Source organism: Abramis brama (genome assembly GCF_963993115.1).
Source record: "Abramis brama genome assembly, chromosome: 17".
Taxonomy (NCBI): domain Eukaryota; kingdom Metazoa; phylum Chordata; class Actinopteri; order Cypriniformes; family Leuciscidae; genus Abramis; species Abramis brama.
In genome coordinates this window covers 14,078,979-14,104,293 of record NC_139979.1, presented here as the reverse complement: position 1 = coordinate 14,104,293, position 25,315 = coordinate 14,078,979, and the positions used below count along the sequence as shown (strand labels likewise).

General features: G+C 37.7%; 1 protein-coding gene across 4 annotated transcripts in view; it reads left to right on the top strand.

Annotated features, from left to right (window-relative positions):
* sema6cb (semaphorin 6Cb) overlaps nucleotides 1–25,315 on the top strand; it is a 155,038-nt gene that overhangs the window by 44,534 nt on the left and 85,189 nt on the right. Inside the window, exon 1 of one of the 4 annotated variants that reach the window (XM_084088149.1) lies at nucleotides 21,896–22,047. The exons of the other annotated variants lie outside the window; for them this stretch is intronic. The gene's annotated coding sequence lies outside the window, so the exon portion shown is untranslated. Of the gene's footprint in view, nucleotides 1–21,895; nucleotides 22,048–25,315 lie in introns of those variants that run through there. 4 annotated transcript variants of the gene reach the window in all.

Sequence of the window (25,315 nt, the reverse complement as noted above, 5' to 3'; positions counted from 1 at the left end):
AGAACACTCCTCACGTAATGAAATTTCTGGGCCCCAGTTGGAATAAGTAGTCATCTGTACGCTCTCCAGAGAAGATGCAGATGTGAAATTATAATTTGTCATTGGTTTGTGTGGTGCTCAGTGGCTCATTCACACAGTCAGTGTTTATGTATCTACGAACAGTTGTGACTCTGCTATTGTCCTGTTCGTACAACAGCTTATAGAAATGGATGAGTAATGTTTTATATCATGTTCCACTGAAACGGTTCATGAATATAAATTTCATCATAGCTGTATAATTTTCAGCCTGTTGCATATTTGTTTTTGTGAAGAAAAAAAAAAATTGTAATGAATATTTTATAAACAAAACTTACCAAATATTAAATGGTAGCAAATATTAAAGTGCATACATAAACATGTTTATATAGTTGCTTTTATATATGATTCTTTTGTAATTAAAATAATGAAAGATTGCAATTTCTATCAAAATTCAGGCACTTCCAAAATTCATTGAGTCTTGAAAATTTCATGGAATCACTTCGGTTATCACTCTTCTTTTTAACTGAACTGCGTATGAATGTAAGAGATTGCAGACATTCCCCGTTGCTGACAGATGTCTGAAGATTCTCGTTGCAGACCACATAATCTCAGATAATCAGAGTTCTGTGTCATAGTTTGTGAGATTTGTTGCTGTGTAACTGTGATCTTGGATGAAGTTTAATCTCAGTGTGTCTTCAGATTTTTGTTTGTTCTGCATACCTGTGTCTTTGAGATGTCTAAAGATGATCATCAGCTTGTAATGTCATATACCCTGGAGTTTGAATTTTTCTCTTTCACAATCGTATGCATGCAACACTGACTGTCTGGTGCACATTATGCACACAAAACTAAAAAGCACATAGAAGATTGCCTAAATTGTATATATTTGAGGCACTTAATGGCAAGTAAGCTGGATATCGACTAGCAGAACTGGATATTTCACTGTTGTGTCTGTGAATAGACTGTATTTATTACTTTGGATGGACAAAAAATCTTGTCTCTGGACTTTTTACTGTGTTTTCTGTACAGCCATTTACAGACTGTCATTATCTGAGTGAGTTTTTGCGTGCCGGTCTTTTATAGTGCTGTCATGGATTTCAGATTTACCTGTACCTTAACAGCATATCCAAACATAATGAACTGTGGATGGTCTCTACGTGTCATTCAGACAATCTCTTTCTGGCTAAATGGATGATTTCTGTCCAAAATTAGCAGCAAAGTAGATATGTTTTGTGCAGTAGAGAAAAGTTTGACTAGTGCTGGGTTAAGTCAACACTACAAACTCGTCGTTCCAAACCCGTAAGACTTTCGTTCATCTTCGGAACACAAATGAATATATTTTAATGAAATCTGAGAGATTTCTGTCCCTCCATAGACAGCTATGCAACTACCACTTTGAGGCTTCAAAATGTTTATAAAGAAATCGTAAAACTAACCCATATGAATCGAGCGGTTTAGTCCAATATAGTTTGAAGGGACTGGGTTGCTTCGTGTGATGAACAGATTGAATTTAGGCTTTTATTCACATAAAACATTGATCAGTGAACATAAACAGAACATCAACCATACTTGCTTGACACGTGAGAACAAACCTCATTGGTTCTTGCATGTCAAGCATGTTTGAGCTTCTGTTTACCATATCTGATGTGTGACATTTAAATCTGTTCATCATATAAAGCAATCATGTCTCTTCAGAAAACTTGGATTAAATCTCTCAATTCATATGGATTAGTTTTACGATCTTCCTACGATATTGCTCCTTAATGTACTTTGAGTAACTTTTAAAATAGCTAAACTATTGTTTAAACATTTTAAATTAGTTTGGTAAGCTACAGTTTCAAAAGTAGCTTTCTTAACACTGGCGTACACATAAACACACACTTGGGTGCAAGTTTCTCTTTCTCTGAACTTTTTGTGTAGACTGAATGTCTTTTCTCAGGGCTGTGTTGTGCACAACTGCAGGCCTTTGCTTGAGGGAGGTGAGAAATGTCTGTCGGGATATAATTGGTGTGACAGAGGCCTGCAGTCATTCTGTACTTCCACCTATCTGCTGGTTGTTAGCTTGCATTAAAGTCCTGCGGTTCTTCTTGTAGCCTAGCACATCTGTGAGGACAAGCAGACTTCTTTACCTGTTTCCCTCCTTTGTGGTTGTTAAGACGGGTAACTTCACACAGACAGAACGCACATTTTGGTGGGCTTTAAGTGGTTTAAAGACTTTGCGGGCAAAAATCTAATATATTGACATTGTCTCCTTTTAATTTAAAACCTTTTAAGCACAGCCTGTTTTCAAATGATTAGAAAATATCCATTGTTTGTGTGAATTTGAGCTTTTGCAAAGGGCCAAGATACTGACAGAACAGCTGTATCCGTGGTAACCACTAAAGGTAGCGTGTGTTATGTGTGTGTTCTGCGTTAATGATATTGCATTTATCTGTGTCTCTGCCCTTTTGCAAAGAACGATAACGAGCCATTTGAAAGGCCAGAGTGCTCGTACGGCCCCCACTCTCCCGCTTGTACGCCTGCTTCGTATACCAATGTCGCCTCTTTCCATACTCTGCCTGCCTGTATATATGGGCGCTTTTTTTTTAAACCAGTTTTTGTCTACGTACCTGTCTTTTACATTGTCATCGTCCCGTGCCGTCTAAATAAATCTCTTTAGGGCTGGTATGTCAGTATGTAATGTGGTGAAAATGTGTTATGCTTTGTTGTTTATTATACCACAGTTAATGTATATTGTCATTTAGAGGTTTAGCAGACACTTTTATCTACAGTAGATGTGTTTGTGTGACCTAACAAATGATTGATTCATTTACGGTGTACATGGGAAACCAAGAGGAATGAAAAAAAAGTCAAGGTATATATATATATATATATATATATATATATATATATATATATATATATATATATATATATATATATAGGCTAGCTCTGGAAAAAAATAAGAGACCACTGCAAAATTATCTGTTTCTCTGGTTTTACTATTTATAGATATGTGTTTGGGTAAAATTAACATTTTTTTTATATTTTATTCTGTAAACTACTGACAACATTTCTCCCAAATTCCAAATAAAAATATTGTCATTTAGAGCATTTATTTGCTGAAAATGACAACTGGTCAAAATAACAAAAAAGATGCAGTGTTGTCAGACCTCGAATAATGGAAAGAAAATAAATTCATATTAATTTCTAAACAACACAATACTAATGTTTTATCTTAGGAAGAGTTCAGAAATCAATATTTGGTTGGATAACCCTGATTTTCAATCACAGCTGTCATGCGTCTTGGCTTGCTCTCCACCAGTCTTTCACATTGATGTTGGGTGACTTTATGCCAATCCTGGTGCATTCAAGTTCAAGCAGCTCGGCTTTGTTTGATGGCTTGTGACCATCCATCTTCTTCTTGATCACATTCCAGAGGTTTTCAATGAGGTTCAGGTCTGGAGATTGGGCTGGCCATGACAGGGTTTTGATCTGGTGGTCCTTCATCCACACCTTGATTGACCTGGCTGTGTGGCATGGAGCGTTGTGCTGCTGGAAAAACCAATCCTCAGAGTTGGGGAACATTGTCAGAGCAGAAGTAAGCAAGTGTTCTTCCAGGACAACCTCGTACGTGGCTTGATTCATGCGTCCTTCACAAAGACAAATCTACCCGATTGCAGTCTTGCTGAAGCACCCCCAGATCATCAGTTTTCAGCTTTGTCCAACACCTGGTCTTCTAATGGTTAGACGGAGACCTGGAGAGGCCTACAACCCACTGGTCTCGCACCCACTGTGTAATTTGGTGGAGGATCAGTGATGATCTGGGGGTGCTTCAGCAAGGCTGCAATCTGGCAGATTTGTCTTTGTGAAGGACGCATGAATCAAGCCACGTTTTTTGCACCAGGATTGGCATAAAGTCACCCAACATCAATGTGAAAGACTGGTGGAGAGCATGCCAAGACGCATGAAAGCTGTGATTGAAAATCATGGGTATTCCACCACATATTGATTTCTGAGCTCTTCAGCTCTTCCTAAATTAAAAAATGAGTATTGTGTTGTTTAAAAATGAATATGAACTTATTTTCCTTCCATTATTCAAGGTCTGACAACACTGCATCTTTTTTGTTACAGTTTTTTGACCAGTTGTTGTTTTCTGCAAATAAATGCAGTACACAATACACAATAAAAATATAAATATTTTGTGTGTGTGTAAATATATGTATATAAAAAGAAAGGATTTATACATTTTAATAAATTATACATTTATTTTATATTTCTGGTTGATTTAAACACAGGTAAAAATATGTACAATCAGAGCCTAAAATTTACTCGCCAAGCACAAAATGTGAGTAAAACGTTGTTGGTGAGTATATGAAACGGTGTTAATCACCAGTTGGCCGGTAACATTTTTATGAATTCTAACATTGCAATTTTGTGAGAACATGAACGTGAACAAACATGAATGATGCCCGGTAGGGATGTTGCGGTGACGGATTTTTTCCACCGGTTAATCGACGTGTAAAAAAACCGGTAATCCCGGTGTCACCGGGGTTGCGTGTCAGGGATTTCGGGTGGCCGAAAATGCGGACGTGCACACGTCTCAATTTTACTTTCACTTTAATTAGCGGCAATTCAGTAGCATTTGTTTGAATTAATCATGGGTTAATTTATTTTATTCTTAATAAAAATACACAAAACAATAAGACACTCGCTTGTATTACACACATCTTTATTGCAAAATGAATAATAACTTAACACACCATGTAAAAACTAAACAAAAGCACTTATGAAACACCTTTAAAGTGCATTTATTAAAACGAACCACTGCACACATCGTGCAAGTATCAAACAAGAAATTATATAAAAAAATCACTATTCGTTAAATAAAGTGCCTGCCTTTTTCAGCAAAAAAAAAAAAAAAAAAAAAAAAAAAAAAACACCGCACAACCATCGAATATGAAACGAACAAACATCAAAAACTTCGTTAAATAAGGTAGCCTACCCGAATAATCACTGGACACTTAAGTGCAAAAAAAAAAAAAAAAAAACTAATATAAAAATTAAACTCACGTTTGCATTTCTCTTTGAAACCAGATCTTCCGCCATCCTTTGCCAGTTAGCTCGCCTCACTCTCCTCAAATGATAAATGAAATCGGACACCTGCTGCTTAAAGGCCTGATCACATATCGCGTCTTTTGCGCGCGCAAGTTCGTTATTTCAAATGTAGGCGCGCTCATAATGGAAGCTCGTTTTTTCCAAGCGCGTCCGCGCCGCATCGAGATAAAAACATCTCAACTTTTCAGAATGCCGCAAGCGCACCGCAGGTCGCGTGACAAGAACCAAGCTTAGCAACGACAGATGCCTCCGGAGCGCAACCACCCGAGCGCTTTGGAAAAAGGAGAACGCGGCGCGCCTAGCGTTTTCTATGCGTTTTTAGGCGCGATATGTGAACGTTCCGCTTACGCTAAATTACGAAGGCACGTAGTCACTAACTGAATTAAGTGCTTTATTACTATAGGCTAAAACTTCAACACGATGGTGACGGTGCCGGTGGTCAAGTGCTATGACCGGTAGGTGGGTTAAACACCGTGTATCACCGGTAACACCGACTATCGCAACAAGCCTAATGCCCGGGTCAGGTGACGGGCCAGTGCTGTATCGTCACGAAAGTTTAAGCCTGGCCAATTAGTAGTTTTAGTAGTTTTAGGAATAGAAAATTGTGAATTTCCACTGGGGTATCAGTTTTACAGTTTCATGGCTGGTTAAAAAAACAAAACATTAATGGCTGGAAATTTTTCTTTTGTTACCGGCCATTGGCAGGTGTGGCAAAAAGTTAGTTTTAGGCCCTGTACACATGGTTCAAAAAATGTGTTTTCCCAGTTGTTGTTGTTTTAAGAAATTAATTACTTTTATTCAGCAAGGATACATTAAATTGATCACAAGATATCACAAGTGATTTCTAGTCATCAAAAAATCCTGCACGGTTTTCAACAGTGAAAATAATAAGAAATATTTCTTCAGCACCAAATCTGAATTTTAGAATGATTTCTGAAGGATCATGTGACACTGAAGACTGGAAAATTCAGGTTCGCTATCACAGTTATAAATTACATTTTAAAATGTATTAAAATAGAAACCTTGTTTTAAATTGTAATTTTGTGCATATGTATACTGTATGTATATTCATAAATATACCTTAACCTCTAAACTTCTCGGTTTGTGTTGATTTTCAGATTTTGAGGAAAAAGAGATGAGGAAAAAGGCAGATATTTTCTTGTCCGCTCCTTTCTTTCTTTCTTTTTCTTTTTTTCTTTTTGGATCAAATCCATCGAGTTTCTGCTCAATTGCACAGATTGTAATCTTATTCTGGCAGAAAGACCTGCTGGAAATGAAGCCATAGATCACACGGAGGGGAGCGGACTGGTAGAGGAAGAGAGAGAGAAAGAAAGGGAGGGGGCTGGCAGAGATGGAGAGGTGGATGGAGAGATTGAAGAGGGCAAGAAGGAATAATTGCATGAAAGCGAGCAGGGGGGAAGAGAGAAATAAATAAAAGGCTGTATCCATCACCTGGCCGAATCCACAGTGCATGTTACCCATGTTACCTTGTTACAGGAGATGACATTTAGACAGAGAGGATGTTCTCTCTTCACTGTCTGCCCGCATTAACATTCTGATTCTGCGGTATATGCAGCATGAAGTCTCTCCTACAACCCCATTCAGTCTCACAGAGACAGCTCTGTCTTTGACTCCCTCTCTCTTTCATTCTCGCTCGTTCTCTCTCCATCTCTGCGCTTTTGGCAGTGTTCAGAGAGGAAGCAGAGAGAAAAAGGGTGCGAGGAGACGGGGGTATCTCTGTTATGGAGAGCTCTTTAGTGTCTTTGTGCTCTGCATGTGTCCGGCCTTACCCTCACATGTACCCGCTTGTGTTTGGACTAGCATTAAACTGCCCGTTCAGCCCTGGCAGCCGTTGCCATGGAGACAGAGTGGTGATGAACCCAGAGAGAGGCTGCAGGTAACCGAGAAAGAAACAGAAGGAGAGACAGACTTGAAACGGAGAGGGGGGTCTCACTGGAGGTAACCGTCTGCTTTGAGCAGGACCAGTTGAGAAGAGAGGTGGGAAAAAAGAACTTAGCTGCTTCTTTCCATCTGTAGACAATTTGATGACATTACAATGGATATTTTAAATGAAATAGTGCTGCATCAATCAGTGCATTTTACTGCTTTATTGAATTCAATGAAACTAAAGCTTTAAAATTAAATAGGGTAAGACTTTCATATAGGCATAAATGCTTGAATTTTTTTTAAATAATGAATGAATATATATGTGTGTGTGTTTGTGTGTGTTCGGTGAAGCGTTATTTGTGCTTTATATTCAGAAACGAGCAGCTTTGCCTAAGACTAGACTGATAGGCATTAAACATTAGTCAGTAGAATTTCGCTTTAATGATACAATAAATGCTGTTCCCCATTTACATTCATGTTTGTCAGATACTTTTACCCAAAGTGTCTTACAGTGTATTCAAGTTATACGTCTTTCCAGTTTGTGTGTTCCTTGGTAATCTAGCCCATTTTCTTGTCATTGCCATGCCACGCCGTGCTGAGCTAAAGTAATTTTTTTGTTTGTTTTGTTTTTAAAGACCAGATTGTGTGAAATGGGTCTGTTAAGTGTGCAATATTTCTCTTGTTCACTTCTATTTTCTCAGGGCAGTTGAGCAGCTGTGTTGTTCTATCTGCAGGTGTCTCTTCTGTGCTGTGAGGTGCTCAGGGTTAATGGACCTTTGTGTGACACGCATGCTGGAAAATGATCAACTGCTGCTAATCTGGAAGCTAATGAGTAGAATCACTTGTGATTTGATTATTTAAAGTCGCCATTAGACAGTGACATTGACATTGTTGCGATTTGTCGAGTGAAACGGCTTCTCCTTTTAAAGAAATAGTTCACCAAAAAATTAAAACGGTCCTACTTACCCTCATTTTATTCCAAGAAAACAACATTGGACTCCACTGATGTTCATTTGTATAGACAAATTTATTATGTGATAGATAACTTTATTCTGTGGAACACAAAAGAAGATATTTTTATTCATTTCATATTTTTATCTCTACAATGAAAGTCTATGGGGTCTAAAGTTGTTTTGGAAAAAATAAAGTCTTGGAACAATGTGAGTAAATTACTTTTTTTTTTTTTTTTCTTGGTAAACTATCTCTTTACAAACAGGTGAGTATTTAATGTTTTTTTTTTTTTATTCAGCTGAACAATAGCCAAGGAAAATTTTGGTAGCAGATAAAGTGGAGCTTTGACACTGTGACAGATAACTATCAGAAACTAGGACAGTTCTCAGAGGGACAGTAGGGGACATGACAGCGGGGACAGGGACACATGATTAGGACCCCTCACCTCGGAGTTTGATTTGAGCCCCACACACGCTAATAGACCTCCGTTCCTTGAAGTGTCCTTCACTCTGAGCGGGTGCTGTTACATGGTGACCTGTTTGGCGGTGGAACAAAGACTCTCCTTCCTTTTCTCTCTGTCGTGTATTCATTGTTCCAAAGATAAGACGTTAATTTCGTTCTTTGTGCCACAAATTCCTCTTCTCAGACAAGCACATCTGCACCAGTTGCTTTTCTTAGCAACTGCTTTCAGACCGGACTCATTGATCGTCCTGATTCCACATCAGTCCTTCTGTCCTTCTATGGATGTTTCCCCGCCGATCGTCCTCATCAGCCCAGCTCGACAGACCTCCTCAGGGGGGCCCTTGCAGGAAGCATCACTGGGCGAGTAGGAGTATTCATTAGATGCATCCATCCATTCCTCTCTTCCTCCACCTGTTCTCCCTGGGAAGCGCTAAGGTTAATTAGCACATTCGATTACATAGACGCCCTCGTTTTCTATTTCCCTCCTTCCCTCTCTCCTCCTCTAAACTCCTTCACCTTTACCAAAACTCTTGAAACTTGCTCTGTGGGCCAGTTTCCCAGACCTAGACTTGTCCTAATTGCTTTAAATTGTGACCAACCATTAGCAGTTTAGCATCTTGATAAACGGAGGGTGAGGGTTTGTTGGGTAATCATGGAATTATACCTTAAACCAAACCTCATGGCTCTATAAAGAGCTTCGAATAAGGTAGACGGCATCCAAGTCAGAGCTTCTTCTAGAAATAACCCCGCTGCTGCCATTTAGTCAAGCATTGAGCCATTAGCATGCCTGACCATGTGCAGCTATTTGTTTACTGTGATTCAGATAAAGATAACTGGTAAAACAAGCTCTCTGTGAGCTGTTTTTGTCTGAGAACCCTGCAGTACTTTCTCCAAGCTGCCATAGAAACACGCTTTGACATGTTGCATGCGCTTGTTTTTCTTGAGAAAGCTCATAACACATGCTAAAGCTGTGGCACTAGCGTTTGTGTGTGTGCTTGTTTTCTGGAGTGTGACTGTCTTAATGATGAATTTAGATATTCAGATCTGTCAAGATTGTTAGCTCACCTTATGACTCACATTCAATCACTCATCAAGGTTATTGTAACTGGTCAGCATAAAATGTGTTTGCAAACATTCTCTGAGGGTGTGTTCATTTGCTGTCTGTTGTTGTACCTGTGCATATTATAGGTGAAATGCTTTTTTATGCTATGCTTAGACCAGTAAGAATTTTCATGCTGGCCTTGTTTTGTGTTGGTTATTGCTGCAATCATGCTAGTCTAGCTGGTGGATTTTTATAGTTATGTTATCTGACTAGTTGGGAAAAAATGCCATTCCATTTGAAAAATTGGATTATTTTGACAATATGCTAAATGAAAACAATTCTCACAAATTCTTGTTTACGCAGCTTTTTAGTGACTTTGATTCACTAAAGTTTTGGCTCATAAGAGTAATTTGTTCTGTGATTAAGTCATTTGTTTGGGAAACGAACTGCACTGGTTGCAGTGTATGTTTTTTATTCACTAAAAAGAACCAGCTAAGAAGAGTCATTCCTTCTGTAATTGAACTGCTCTACACTGAGTGTATGGAATGCTTTTGATTCACTAAAAAGAATAGGTTTTTACAGCGAGCTATTTGTTTGGAAATTTACCTGCACTCGTATACTCTGTGCTTTGATTCACTAAAATGAACTCGCTCACTCATTGGCTCTGTATCTGTAATTAAACTACACTGGTTGCACTTTTATGTTTTTGATTCACAGAAACCACTCATAAAAGTATTTCATTCAGTGAATCAGTCTAAGGTGCTTTTACTGTATGTTTTGACCTGTTCAACATTATCTGAATGGTGTGATTTTGGAGTCGGTGGGAATAAAAGTTTAAGTGTGTTGTTCTGAAAACTTTAAAAATGCTCCACGCTAGTGTTTGATGGCACAGAAACCACACCTGATGTGTCTGTGTTGACGTCTTTAGCCTATTTTCTGCTCGACGTCCCTGCAGCTTTTCAGCAACAAAAGATGCCTTACAGCTGTACACAATGTTCCAACTTTAGTCTTCAAACATCTTTCATACAACTTCCTTCTGTTAGACGCGCACACAGATCCTTTCCATCCACACGACAAAGGCCAACCCGCCCAGGGCAGAACCTATTCATTATAACCGTATATGCAACCCATAATCCTCTGTTTTGTTGCCGCTGCATACAATGCGTGAGCCCCAGCGTGATGTGCGTCCACAGTTAAGCCCCTCTGGATACGATCTGTCCCGTCCCTCCTCCAAGCCAGTCTATGCGGGCTAGTAAATAACAGCAAGGTTAAACACGTCTTGCTCACCCCCTCACTGCAATGAGCGAAAATAGAGAGAGAGTTTTCCAAGGAAGGCTGGAGATGAGCCTTGGCGTGAATAAGGATGGATGGTGAAATGAGAGATGGGAATGATAAATCGTGCTTTGGAAGTGCCTCTCCTTTATGTAAAAGAGGTGCTTTCAGACCTGACACAGCCATAAATCAGACATGGACTTCTCGCTCTAATTTCATTACAATGGCAGGCAGAGAAGCGCACAAACACACACTCTTTCTCTCACACTCAATATGGGTTAAGCTGTCTTGGGGTCTGTGTTTAGGCCACAGGGGGTTCTGTAATATTCACCTGATGGGTTTGTTTATCTCCTTCATATTCTTTTAACAGCGGTGCTTCATCTGTCACACCTCTTTTCCACATAGTCTGTGAAGTGCAAAATCTAGTAACGCTCTTTCTCATTTGGATTTTAAAGCAGTCATTTTAACCAGATTTTGCATGTTGTCTGACTGAAGCACTATAATGATTTATTAACACTATTAAATGTTATCTTAAGCAAATCTCAAAGTGGATATCCATTTTTCACACTGTACATTATATTATATGTTGTGATGCCTAATATTGTGATGCTTACTTGTGACATTTTAGATTATATATTTGAAGAGTTCAGATGCAAAAGCCTCTAAGTGCCATCTGAAATTTTCTTCTAAAATGATCATTTTTATCAAGCTCGTATATTTAAGTTCAATAATTTCACTTAAATGGCGATGCAAATTACGTATTAATTGTAATTTAAGTGAAATTACTTAAATATACAAGCTTTATAAAAATTTCAGATGGCACTTAGAGGCTTTTGCATCTGAACTCTTCATTTATTCATTTATTTTTCATTCAGGAAAAAATAGTGTTTAAATATCGTCCATTTATCGTTTTTTTTGTAACATGAAATGAATTATTGACTTATTTGCTAGAAGTTTAATATTGGTGCATCCATACATGGGATAGTAACAAATGTATTTGCATACCGTTTTTACATTTTGTTTAAATTTTTAACTTTTTCTTTTTTACTACCTGCAAAAATCATAAGTTAAAGTGATAACATAGCTCTCCTCAAACAAACAACTTAATATAAGGTGTCGTGCAGAAGTTGAAAAACCTGTAACCCTAAGGAATAACCATTGGTAATATTGAAGCCTTCCTTTACAAGCACCACTAACCCTCATAGTTCAGTTATTCTACAGTACATTATGGGTGTGAGACTAGGTGTGGCGAAGTTGGACAAACTATGGTTTCAAATCAGGTTTGGGTTGATTTTGAGACTTAAGGGGGGTGTGTTTACTTGCGTGCAAGTTATGTTTGTCTTTCTCTTTCTCTGTCTGTAGCCTGAGCAAATGACTATCCAGCTTCAGGTGGGAGATGCTCATGTACAGTTGCGCGTGTCCTCTCTGTGGGAGGCGCCGAGGGCTCCAGCTGTTTTGGCTGATAAGCTGTTGTTGACGAGCTCCTGGCTTCCCACCGTGCATCGGCGGAACAGAGCAACCACTGTCACCACACACTTGCAGTTAGCCAATAACACACTCCCAGCGAGCCAACCTACACTATAATGGCAGACTGTCCACCTGCTCTAAAACTGCCCGCACAGCACAACGTGCACGATTCGACCCCATAAGCCCCGGTTACTATGGTTACCTAATTACCTCTTGGTCCCAGCACACCGGCCTGTATGGACCGTAAACAACTATTCAGCGGAAACTCACTCACAGCTTTTCAGCATTAATGAAACATACACACACAATCCTGCGACAATAATGATTCATACACAAGTATCCCCACGGCCTTGAACATAATTGCATTAATGAAGCCCGGCGTTCCCTCTGTTGTTTTCCTCGCTGCTACAGTGTCTGATGACTCAGACTGCCATGTTTAGCAAACGGTGAAAAGCTCTCCCAACCTGTCCGTCCATCAGGGCGTTCCACAACTGTCAGCCTTTAACTCAGTAATCACTGCCTGAATCAGCAGAGAATGTTTCTGTCAGATAGCACTGACCAAGCATCGCTGTCAGCTCAGGTAAGAGAGCTGCTGAAGCGTATCCACTGCCGAACGGGAGGCTTGGGACATGGCTGGTCTTCTTCCAGCTTATGAAACCTTCAGACTCAGTGAATTACACTTTTGATGTATCCTTAAACCAGATTGCAGATGCCGTGGGGTCATTGCTCGGACTGCAGATGGAAAAAATTGGAAATGATAAGAGATGGTCACCCATCTGGACAGAAGAAATTGTGTTGGTGAAGGTGAAACCGAGGTAAATGTTGGTGGGTGGGTCTCTAACCACGTTCACTTGATGGCAGTGTTATTTACATTAGATAAACAATTGTTTAGCAGGCTTGGTGATTCAGAAGATGTGTGCGTGACTAGTGGTGAATAATAGAGGAACTATTCGGAACTTACACTTTGTAATCACTTTCATTTATGACTCATTAACAAACATTATTGCATTTTTATGTATATTCAATTGGTTAGGAATGTCATGAAACTTTGATTATATTTTCAAATGTGTATATTTAAAAAATGTATGAATTTGAGCTGTTTAGCATTACAAAGTGTTGCATAGCCAGAATTTGACTGCTAACCAGGGTTATTAATGTTGACTAAAACTAAAACCATAAAAAATATATTACTTAAAATAAAATAAAATAAAAACTAGTTTTCAGTCATAAGCTTCATTATTCTGATTATTATAGTCATAATCAGATTTAGAACCAGAAAACATACTTTATGCACTTAAAAAAAGACTGGACTACTAGATTGTTTGACTTTTAAAGTAATCACTAACAGTTTGTTCTATTTTTACATTAGTTAAGGGTTTGGCAAACTGGTTAGAACCAGATTAGAGCTTGCCAGATTGAGAAAGTTCTTGTTAGTCTGACACTAACCATTATATCATATAAACAGAAAATGAAGTTGTTGTCTGTCCCTATTAGTCCATACGCATAGCAAGCCCAGCTAACTCACCGTAAAGCTTTAAAAACAGGCAGCGATCAGTTTCTCAACATATAGTTATATATATATATATATATATATATATATATATATATATATATATATATATATATATATATATATATATATATATATATATATATATTCAAAATATTAAATCTCTCAGTTTACTGAATGTTCAGGACGTTCTATTCCAGGACTGGATTTATAAGATTAAACAAGGTTGACTGTGTCTTGTGTTTACGCATGCTAATTTAGCTCTATCGTGCTGCATTCATAGGCGTTTGTATGTACAAATCTGTTGGCACGAAGATGTGTTTTTCTTTAGATGCTACAGATAGAAAGAAGCAAAACTCTCGTTTCAGGCATCACTCGCTCAGACCTAGCCTCCAATGTGTGCCATTCAGTTCATGTTTACACAGCCCACCTTATAAAAGAGCCCCTCGCATGCCCTACTGCGACGCTTTGGATGTAATCGGACCATTTAAGATTCCTGTTTCTCTGAGTAGCAGTTGTTTTTGAAGAGGCTTATCATAACTGAGCTAATGAAGAGATTACGGCCCATATAGACCAAGACAATGATCCGAAATGATCTTTTCTTTTGAGGGAAAATTGAAACGCATTAGTGTTGCACGAAAGGAGCCGAATCTCTCACTCTTCTTCTCTCTTTTTCTCTCTGTATTGATCGCTTTTAGTGGATTTTTGGTGGCATTTGCTCATTGCTTTTCTTATTTCAGAGTTTATTGGATGACAACCACCACACGTGTTTTGCAATCGAAGAAAACGGCAAAGCTGTGAGAAGCTGACCACATTCTGCTTTTTCTTTCCAACAATCCACGTTCATACAGCTCTTTGACCCATTTTTCGACAATGTTTCTTTGCTGCCAAGTGTTCAATTTAAAGTTGATTTGATTTAAAAAAAGAATTTGAGAAGCGGTCGAGTCCATGTGTGCGAAGTATTTGTTTTCTGGGTGAAAGGTAATTTTTCTGAGGCCTGTGTGCGGCTGGAGAGATAGCTAATCCTGGAATATCCTTTATGAACCTTTTTTTTTCTGTAAGCAGCTGTTTTCAGTGAAAGATTTTCACTGTAAATCTACACAGCTGTCGTCAAAGAGGGTGAAAAGTACCTACGCTAATCTAAAATCCAGCAGCAGGATGGTGAAATCCCTCAGAGCTCTCTGGTCAATAAGCACCACATTCTGCAGAGCAAAGCAGCTAATTTAACCCACATCTATTCTAGACCCAGTACAGCAGGATCTTTTTGTCCTAGAACAGTGGCCCAAAAAAATGGACACGTAAGCCATAATTAATGTATGAATTGTATTTAGTTCAGTGTTTTCAATACTTTTTTGTTTTATGTATCCTCACCCATCACTAAGAGCCTTATTGGCTACTGGACCAGAAATGTGTATATCAAAGTTAACAATAAATTTTATCTAATTCTAATTTCTAATTTCTAATTTCCATGTTTTTACATTTAGATCTTTACCGTCATCTAACGCTCACTAAAAGTTCATTTTTAAAAACACAAATAATATGTCAAATTTAGCAAATTTTAAAGTGAACATCATCTTATTGTACATTTATAATGTTCACTCTAAAATATTATTAAAATATTATTAATATAATTCTTTCTTTTTTGGTCTTGAAAATGGCATGACATTAATACAGAAAATAAACAGTTCTGGGAACTGCTCTAATGAAAAGACAATGCCAAAAGAGCCAATTATTTTATATATAGTGTAAAGAAATACATTGGTGTGATTTAAATGTTAAGAAAAGTTTTTTTGGTGCCACTGTATACTGTATTTTTCTGCTTTTGCTGATAGCAGAAAAGCATAAAAGCCTCAAGACCCTGAGCAAAATAGAGGATTCTGAATCTAAAGCCTTTAGTTCAGATGTTTAGAGAGTGAAAGAGACTGAAAAGGGTTGTTCTTTTGTATTCTTCCAAATCCATTGAAGATTAACCTGATTTCCCACAAAAGCAATAAAGTTTGTAGTCAGATCATTCATATTTTGCAGTCAAGCTCGCAGTGTTCTCCTGAATCCTGGAGTCTTATAAAGAGAGCTCCCACTGCTTTTTTTTATATATACGTTGGCTGAATTGTCGAACATTACCACTTGACATTTTCATGTCATGTTGCAAGAGTCAGTCCAACAATATGTAATCGTTTAAAGTGTGGATGTTCAGAAGTTGTGTTCAAGATTAACTCTGATTAACTTCATTGACATGGGAACCAGAGCCAGGTAGCAGGACGGGGAGTGCTGACGTCCCATTCCTTGTTGAAAGGTGTCCAACGATGGACTCCTAATCCTGGATTACCTGTGTGGTGCTTGTAGATGGCACAGATAAGATGAGAAAGGAACCATTGCTCTTTGTGTGGAATGGCTTAAACATGTTTCTCACACACTAAGATAAGGTTTTATGATTTTAGATTCTCCGCAGAAAGACTCCTGTTTTTTTTCAGAGGCTAATACATGTAAAAACATAGAAAGGCAAAGAATTGAATATCATTTTGAAGATGAATGAAAATCAAAATTTAAAATGTAAATATTTCAGTTTCTCTATTCGTCCCTCTATGAATGCAACTGCTGTGTGTTTTCAGATGTAACATCCTCACTGATCAAAGCCAGATGTGTACAGTCTAGATCAGCTTTTTGTCAGTCAGGCTGTGTGCAGTATACTATACTATTATATATATTTTTATATAGAATTAGTTTACTGCAAACCCCACCCCTCATCTGGTTTCATTGGTCAACAGTCACCAGTCAAAAAAGTTATGCTATATGTAATAGCGTTATACAGTAATGCTATCTATCAGGATGTGCTACCAACACTATACTGAGGTTCGGGTTTGCAATCAACACTATGATTGACATGACAAATGAAATCTGACACAAAAAGCTTTGACGTCTTTTCACTCAATTTTATTATTGCCACTTTTTTGTTGCATTTGCGACCATTTTAGTTACATTCGGGGGCCCTGGTTTCCATAAGTGGTCTGTGTGGATTGAGGAGGTAATTTTTGTATTGTGAACATAAGAGTATGTCTACTTTACTGTTTTCCATAATTTGTCCTCTTTCAAACCTGCACCAAACCATTTTGGTGTCAAAAGAATACGCCACGTGGATACTCCAGAGTTTTGAGTAATAGATGTACATTTTCACTTCCAGCTACTGTACGTGAACGTTTTTTTTTTTTTTTTTTCTTTTTGTACTTTCCTCCAAAGGAAGTGTTGTTGTCCAGAAGGAAATTACCAGTTGCTTGAATTAATGACTTGGGCAGGCAGTTTTTCTTGCTGACAGAAAAGCTTCACCTGAATGAGCAAAAGCCTTCTGCCTTTGTTTCCTCTGTGGCGTGTTGTTGTGTTTTTCATTCCCTGCTGCTCTTCGCAGTAGAAACACTCTCTTCCTTACCGACCGTGTGACATCACTAGCATTTCCTTACCGTACTTGAGGTGACGTCACTATAATTTTTCTTTTTACTTTAATTGTCAAGCAAACTTTAAATAGGCACATTTTTCCCAGCCTCTCTTGAATAGTGGTGATGACATGTCATAGTTCAATTTAGTTGTCATGCTGGCAGGCGCATACATCACCCCCTGCGCTGTCCATAAAACATAGTCTAGTTTAAACATTCATCATCTCTCCATCTCTTTTTCCATCTTTCACCCCTTCTTTCTTGTTCACCTTGCCTCCTATATTGTTCTCTTTCCGTTTCTTGGTTTCTATTCACCTCAGCCCTCATTGCCAGGACAGGGGTGTTTGCAGGCCCTGAGTGATGTGGTATTTAATAAAGACATGCAGTGGGTTGCCAGATTGTCAATTTTTATGCTGCTTGTGGCTTTCAGGGTGATTAATGTCCTGGGATGCCATTATATAGCTCTCACGCCTGGCTGTAGCGCTGGCCACTGTCCCAGTTCTGCTCTGACGGTGCCTTTTATTTCAGACAGAAATTGTTACATTTTGTGGCCACTGCCTTTGAACTACCAACTACTTTTCTTAGCAGATTGCTATATAATGCTTGTTGGTGCTTTATTGAACATGGTGCAGACTCAGCTTCTAGTAACAAATGTGGGGAACATTAGGGAACAGTGATGTGTTGGGTCAATGTTAATGTTCATTGCTTTTTCTTGAAAACACGAAATGAGAGTTTAAAGGGCATGATGTTCTCTCTAGTAGTGTTTATTTTCATTCCCTGGAATCTAAATATATTTTATTTCTGATTCGTAATCAGTTTTAATGATAATTTTCCACCTTATCTTTGACTTTGATACTTTTAGGTAAATAAGTTGTTTTCAATACTGTTTTTGGAATTTAGTGATATGCAAATTATCAGTCTTATGATTGGCTGATCTATTTGCATGTGAAATGACTAGTGATTCATAAAATGGAACATATCAGTTATTAAACGATATTATAGATGGTTTTTTCTTTTTCTTTTTTACATTTTTACATTTAAATCAACTTTGCATCATCTTAAACTCACTTTTTACAAACATTAATAATTAATAACACTGTTAAGTGTAATCTTTAGCAAATTTCTAAATGATTATATTAATTTAAATGTCAGGGAAACTTTAAATGGACACATTATCCCAGCCTCTCTTGAATAGTGGTTATGACATGTCATAGTTCGATTTAGTTGTCATGTTGGCAGGCCATACAACATAGACATTTTCATATTGTACATTGTAATGTGTGATGCCTAAATTAATTTTTAGCATTTAAAACAGTTGTTTTTAGTGTTTTATTTTTATATAAAATAGTGTAAAACATAATATCAGACCATAATCAGTTATCTGTTTATAAGTATCTGCTAGAATTTATTTATTTATTTATTTTTGGTGGGGTTTATATTATAAATGCTATAATATATCTTTATAGTTGTGTTTCAAAAGTGATATTTTCCGTGATATTTTAACTTTAAAGGGACTGTGTGTAGGAATTTCTCCCATCTAGTGGTGAAATTGTATTTTGCATTCAAACGAATATTGCTCTCCAGCGCCTCACTTTTTCAAATGCGCGTTGCATCTACGGTAGCCGTTATGTACCAAAAAGCTATGACAGGATGTCTTATAATAGCACTTTTTTTTCGGGTGAACAGGTTTGTTATTTAAAACAAACTGAAACTTGAAACAACGAAAAAAAGAATGCTACAGTATGAATTACTGACTGTGAAAAACATTAACTATGGTAATTGGTAGTAATGCCTTCTTTACTTGTTATATTTTTTGAAGTACGTGCATTGTTAGATATCAAGTACACAACCAAGCAATGAAAAAAAAAGCTTGTAATTAAGACCGTAACATTGACTTACCTGTCGAGAAGAAAGCAGGCAACTTCAGGGTCTCTTTTGAAAGCTTTCTCCTGCATTAGCTATCCCGACATTAACCCTTGTTTTTGTAATCTCCGGTCACGTTTCCTTTTACGGTCTATTTTGGACTTTTCCGACGACGAGGACTCATCCTGTGACTCAGCATATGCATGAATGAACGGTGTATAAATAACCGTGCAGTGCAGCCTTTTAAACTTGCCGCGGCAGTGACAAGCGCCTCTCACTGCTCTGCTCCTCCGCTTCTGCTGGCTTCAGTCACGTGACGCTGGTTCTTAACGAAAACGCGTTGTGGAAACGCGTTGGCCTAGTACTTTTTGTCCCTCTCTGCTATTATAGTTTTTCAAGATGGCGGAACTACATGGAAGCCTCCGTGGACCTACCCGTCCCATGTATATAAAGATAATAAATTCTTCGTTTACGAGGATTAGTCTGATCATTGGCATAGGTATTTGTACACCATTGAGGGCATATTTATTAATAAAAATATTGATTTTAGATAATAAAATACCTAAAAAGCTACACATAGTCCCTTTAAAGTAAGTATACACTATTAGACATCCAGTAGCTGAGGAAACATAGGGTAAAATAGGTGGTCCGAGTCACAGCTAAAAGGCCACTTGTCACCTGACAGGAGAGAAACAGCAGGACTCCTGTGGACTCTGAGAAAAGGACATGTCAGGGTCACTGTGAGCAAGAGGGGCCAGAGAGAGAGAGAGAGAGACAAGGAAAGGTTTTAAAAACAAGGAAAAACATACAATTGATTCAAATGGAGTTTGACATTAGCATGTGGCTAAGCTAACTCTAATAATCCTAAACACACATAAATAACAACAAATTACTGTGTTTTTAATCAGTCACTGAACTTAATTTGTATGCTAAATGTATTATACTTTTATTTAAAGAGTCAACATTTCTCTCGCCTCGTTCGCCATCTCAACTTCATTTTTTGATTAGGCTCATCATAACGCATTCTGGATAACCGCTTCTGATACTTGAGATGCTGCTTTATTATTTAGCTAAAATAAGGGCTCTTAGGAGGCATATTTAAGATGCCTAGCTTTCAGAACTGCTTCAGGAGCATGTCTATGATGCTTTAAAATGCTCTCTCTTTAGGCAGCTAGGTTTTGGAACAGAGCAAAGGGAGAGATACAGTGATCCGTTTGTGTCTTTAACCCGTCTATCCGTTCCCACGGTATCAGGAGAAGGAAGAACTGACCCTGTATGAGCTCTATGCCCCTTCATCCCTCTCTCGTTCTCTCTCTCTCTCTCTCTCTCTTTCTCACCCACACATGCACAAGGGATCTGTTCACAACATCAGCAACATCGGTTTCTCAATGGTTTTGCTTCTAGATGCAAATATTAGATATCAAGCGGAAAACCAACACCGAACCAAAATAGTAGATCTTACGACAGTCTATCCATGTTGGCACCTGCCTAATTTGACTATAGCTTCTATCAACTGACATGTGAATTTTCATCAATATACCATAGAGCTTGATTCAACACACAGCCTTTTGACACCAGCAATGCAAAAAAGGGGAAGCATCTCCTTTCTACTTCCTCTTAAAAAGTTGATTAGCCTATTTTTTTAAACTGTTTTATTCTAACTATGCACGACTATACTACCTTTCAAAAGTTTAGGATCTGTAAGGATCTTTTGAACTTTCTATTCACCTGAAACCTCAACAACAACAAAAAACTTTAAAAATTGTATCATGGTTTCCACAAAAATTGTTTTGTTTTCAACATAATAAAATAGGAAATGTTTCTTGAGCACCAAATCAGCATATTAGAATGATTTCTGAAGAATCATGTGACACTGAAGACTGGAGTAATGATGCTGAAAATCTGCTTTACCATCACAGGAATAAATTACATTTCAAAATATATTAAAATAAAAAACAGTTATTTTATAATATTTCACAATATCACTGTTTTTGCAAAAACATAAAAAATCTGTTACTATATAATAGGTAAAATCAGATTCTATTTCATCACTCCATCATATCTGATGTTTCTTTCTTTTAGCTTTCATTTGTTTTCCTGTCACGATTTGTTAGAAAGCTATCCTTTGATTTCAAGAACAGAGGCTTCTCAGTATCTTTAAACTCCATTTTTAGAGCTCAGTTTCTTTCTTTATATTCTGATAAGGACTGAGTGGATAATGAGAGACAGAAATCCTCTGACTGAGACTGGGGCTAGAGTTCATGTTTAATAACGCTGGGGTCGACGGAGCATGGGGTAACAGTTAACGCTTGGTTAACAATACAACAGGTACGGCAGGGCTAATGTGGCCACAAAAGGAACATTCCAAATGTCGGGTTTTATTAGCTGAACAAACAATTTGAAGTGACATCTTGTGATTTGTGACACTTAATGTGTTTTTAAGCTTGAACTACAAGGTTTTTACCCCTGCTGTGATGTTTGGATTGGGTCCTGGATATATTTGTGTTGTACATTTTGTTTTGTTTTTGTTCTTTACTCAATCTTGTGGTGTTGAGTTCAGCGTCTTTTAGGATCAACAGCCTGATGCAGCTCAATTTTCTCGTGTTTGCGTGTGCGTGTGTGTGAAAATACAACATTTAAATCTCTTAGAGGTAGGGGACAAACTTTCACTCTCTCACCCCATTTCTGTTTCTCTGTGATAAATTATATATGAATAAAAGTCAGTGAATGTTGCCGTCAGCCAGACCAGATCAGACTTTTCTTTGCAGAAAAAAGAACAAAAACATCACAGTAAGTCAAGAGAGAGAACACAACGCTCTGACAGAGAAATAGACTAAGAGATAGACAGAGAGTGAAAAAGAGGACAGAATGGGAGCAAAGTTGTAGAGTTGGATGAACTTTATTGTGCCTGAATAGTATTACTGTATATTAAAGTAAATATGAATCAAAATATACTACTTTTATGCTTTCAGAAGACTTGGAATACACATGAGACATATGGACAAATTTTTATGGTGTTTATTTTTGTTGTCGTGTTTGGATATGACAAGAGGGTGAGTAAATAATCACAGAATTTGCACTTTTTTGGTTGAACTATGCCTTTAAGCCTTGCTAGATGTTTGTATAATCTATTATCAGTGCATGTGTTGGAGACTCACAGCAGACTGTGACTAATCAGTATTTCCACTCCATGGTGAACTCTAATTTGTGTAATTCACCTGGCATCAGCTCAGTCGGACACACATATCACCCCACCAAACACATGACTTTGTCATTAGCTGCTACTGCTGGCAACATCTGTACGTGATCCCTGGAAACAATAACATAGTTTTGCAGGCAAATCAGTGTTAAGCTCAGGTGAAATGAGATGCTATGGCCTTGATATAAGCGACCCACGTTCCTGAGCTCAGCTGGAAAAAATACATACTTACTTGAGCCTAAAAACACTTCAGTTAATCAAATTACAGTTGTTGGACATGAGTTGAATGTACGGATGATCATTAGTTGTATGGAGTTCGGACTAATTTATCTGAACTGCAGCGACGTACAGTATATATGTTTTTGTCTGGAACGGGCATTAGTCACATCCATCGTTGTACTAATTACTCATGCGCATTTTGTGCAACCACATCTAGTAGGATAATATTGTCACCGTGTTTGGCTAATGTTAGGATCGCTGCGTGAATACTCAATCAAGGGCAATGTTCTCTAAAGCTGTAGGTGGTTGCTTGTCGTAATTGAAAGTGTTTGCTGGCGAAGTGTTCTAGAAGGTCCAGTATATTATGATGCGCGGCGTGGACCCTCACTTCGTTTCATTTCCCCACTGAAAGACAGCGATTAATCTGATTAGTGATCTATCAGCTGAAAGTTCTGCCTCCCGGCTCTAATGGTCAATGCCAGAGCCTGGTCTGAATTATTAACAGATCCATTCCTGGAGACCAGGGACAATTCATCACCAAACAGAGGGGCAAAATGAAAAAAAGAGATGGGCTGGGTTAAGTAAAGAGTGAAAAAAATATATGCAAGTGGGACACATGCACTGTGGTAAAAATGGTTTTGTGTAGCAGTAAAGAGAAAGCTTGTGTGTGTGTGTTTAAGTTTAAAGGAACAGTTCACCCCAAAAAAATTTAATTTTGTCATTTACCTTGGGAAATGTTGAAGAATGTAACGGTGGCTATTTTCCATATTTTCCCAAGTCAAAGGGAAATTAAAAGTGGCCCACATGACCTGAGCACTATATTTGCCCTATATTTTCAGTCATCTAAAGCTATACCCTTACCACAAATTTTCTCATAAAGAAATAGTTAATCTAATTTTATTATTTATTTATGTAATTTGGTATCCATTGATATCAATAATGTTTTGTAGTACATATGACTTTTGTAGTTTCAATGCTTGGAAAGATTATCAGTTAAAAAACTTTATTTCAGTCTGTTTGTAACACAAAGCTATTAAATGGCAAATTTTTGTGTGAATTGTTCCTTTAAGAGAAAGAAATTTTATAAGTGTTTCCAAATGTCACAAGTTAGAGGTTACATATGTTTAGCCAGCCTTGATGTATTAAAATCAATGGTTTTCGGCTCAAGGCTCTAATCCCAAATGTTCAGTACATTTTAAAACTTAACCTAAGTGATGATGGAGATGAGTTTATAGTGGAGACACAATGTTTATATATATATATATATATATATATATATATATATATATATATATATATATATATATATATATATATATATAACCCTAGTTATAATCTAACTATAATCTAGTCTAACCCTATATATTATCCTCAATGTCCTAAATCTAACCAATAATCATAAACCTAATGAATACAGATCTCCAGTACTAAGTAATCATAACCTAATCTTAACCCTACACTGTGCATCTAAATCTCATGTTGCCTAAATAGAATATGATCCCAAACATTTATCTAATCCTAACCCTAATTCTGGTCAGCAGTGTCTCTGTGTGCATTTGCAACAACAACAGCAACTCTGTGTGTGTAGACCAGCCCACTTTCAGGACACTAATCACATTGTAGAACATAAACAGCTGACACTCAGCTGAGATTTATTTATTACAAACAGAATTTACTGGATTAGTAGTCTGATCCAGAGGTGATTTAAAGGTACCAGTTTACCCAAAAATTTAGAAATCTAATTTTTTACTCAGAATGTCATATAGATTTAGAACGACATGAGGGGGAGTAAATTATGGTAGAAATATCATTTTTGAGTGAACTGTCCCTTTACGACTACCCTTTGCATAAGCTGTAACAGGTGAGAATATGTCACAATAAAGAGAGAGCTCTTGAGAAATACGTACAGTAATATACTTTGGATGGAACTGATAGAATTGGATTCTTTCAAGATGCAGTACGGCTCAGATACTGTCATGACCATTAGATCACTGACCCAGAGTTAGTCGGGAGGGAATGCGAGGGAATGCTGGAACCAGTAAGACTGCCAGTAAATCACAGCGCACACACAAATACTGAGATAAAAAGTGTAATTTAGCCAACAGGGGATGTACTGGCATTATAGAGTTTCTACATTGTTGTCTTTTTTTTATCCTTGAGTTCATATTTCAAAACTGAAACACTCCAACCACAGTCCGTATTGATTTTATTGCAGTGTAACTTCATGCTTGGAGAGTTACATTAGCTTCATTTCAAATGAACTGTGTTTGATGGATTGGCTTATTCACAGAGCCAATGACATCCACCAGGCCAAACAAGAATGAACTACGGTTGTAGCCTCCACAGTGTGAGGCGTAAGCACAGGATACAGTAAGTGTGTGAGTGTGTATAAATCCAGTTCAGCTTTGACAGAAGCTGAAAAATATCCGTAGTAATTATGAATGACTTGTAACTTCCCCATCACTTCACACCACTGATTGGACAATACAATGTTCTAGCTGTTTTAAAACATACAATACTAGCTATGATTCTAAACGCCTGTTCGTTTAGTACTATGTATTTATGTAGCTACTATGTATGATGTATGCAGTGTGTATCACTGCACCCATAGAGGTTCACTTTTAGCCTTAGCACTGGGTATGATTACATGTCAGGCAATATTTGTTCTAGACCGCCATCGGCACAGATGCGCAGCGAAGACCACGAGAACCAGACCCCAGACGTTATTTTTGACGTAGAACCAGGAAGCGCTGCACTGTTTACGCTATGTCAACAATATATGAGAATGATGGTGGAAGAGAAGAGATTGTTGAATAAAGTCGTTATTTTTGGGGGGTTTTGCTCACAGAAAGCATTCTCATCGCTTCATAACATTAAGGTTGAATGGTCACATGGACTATTTT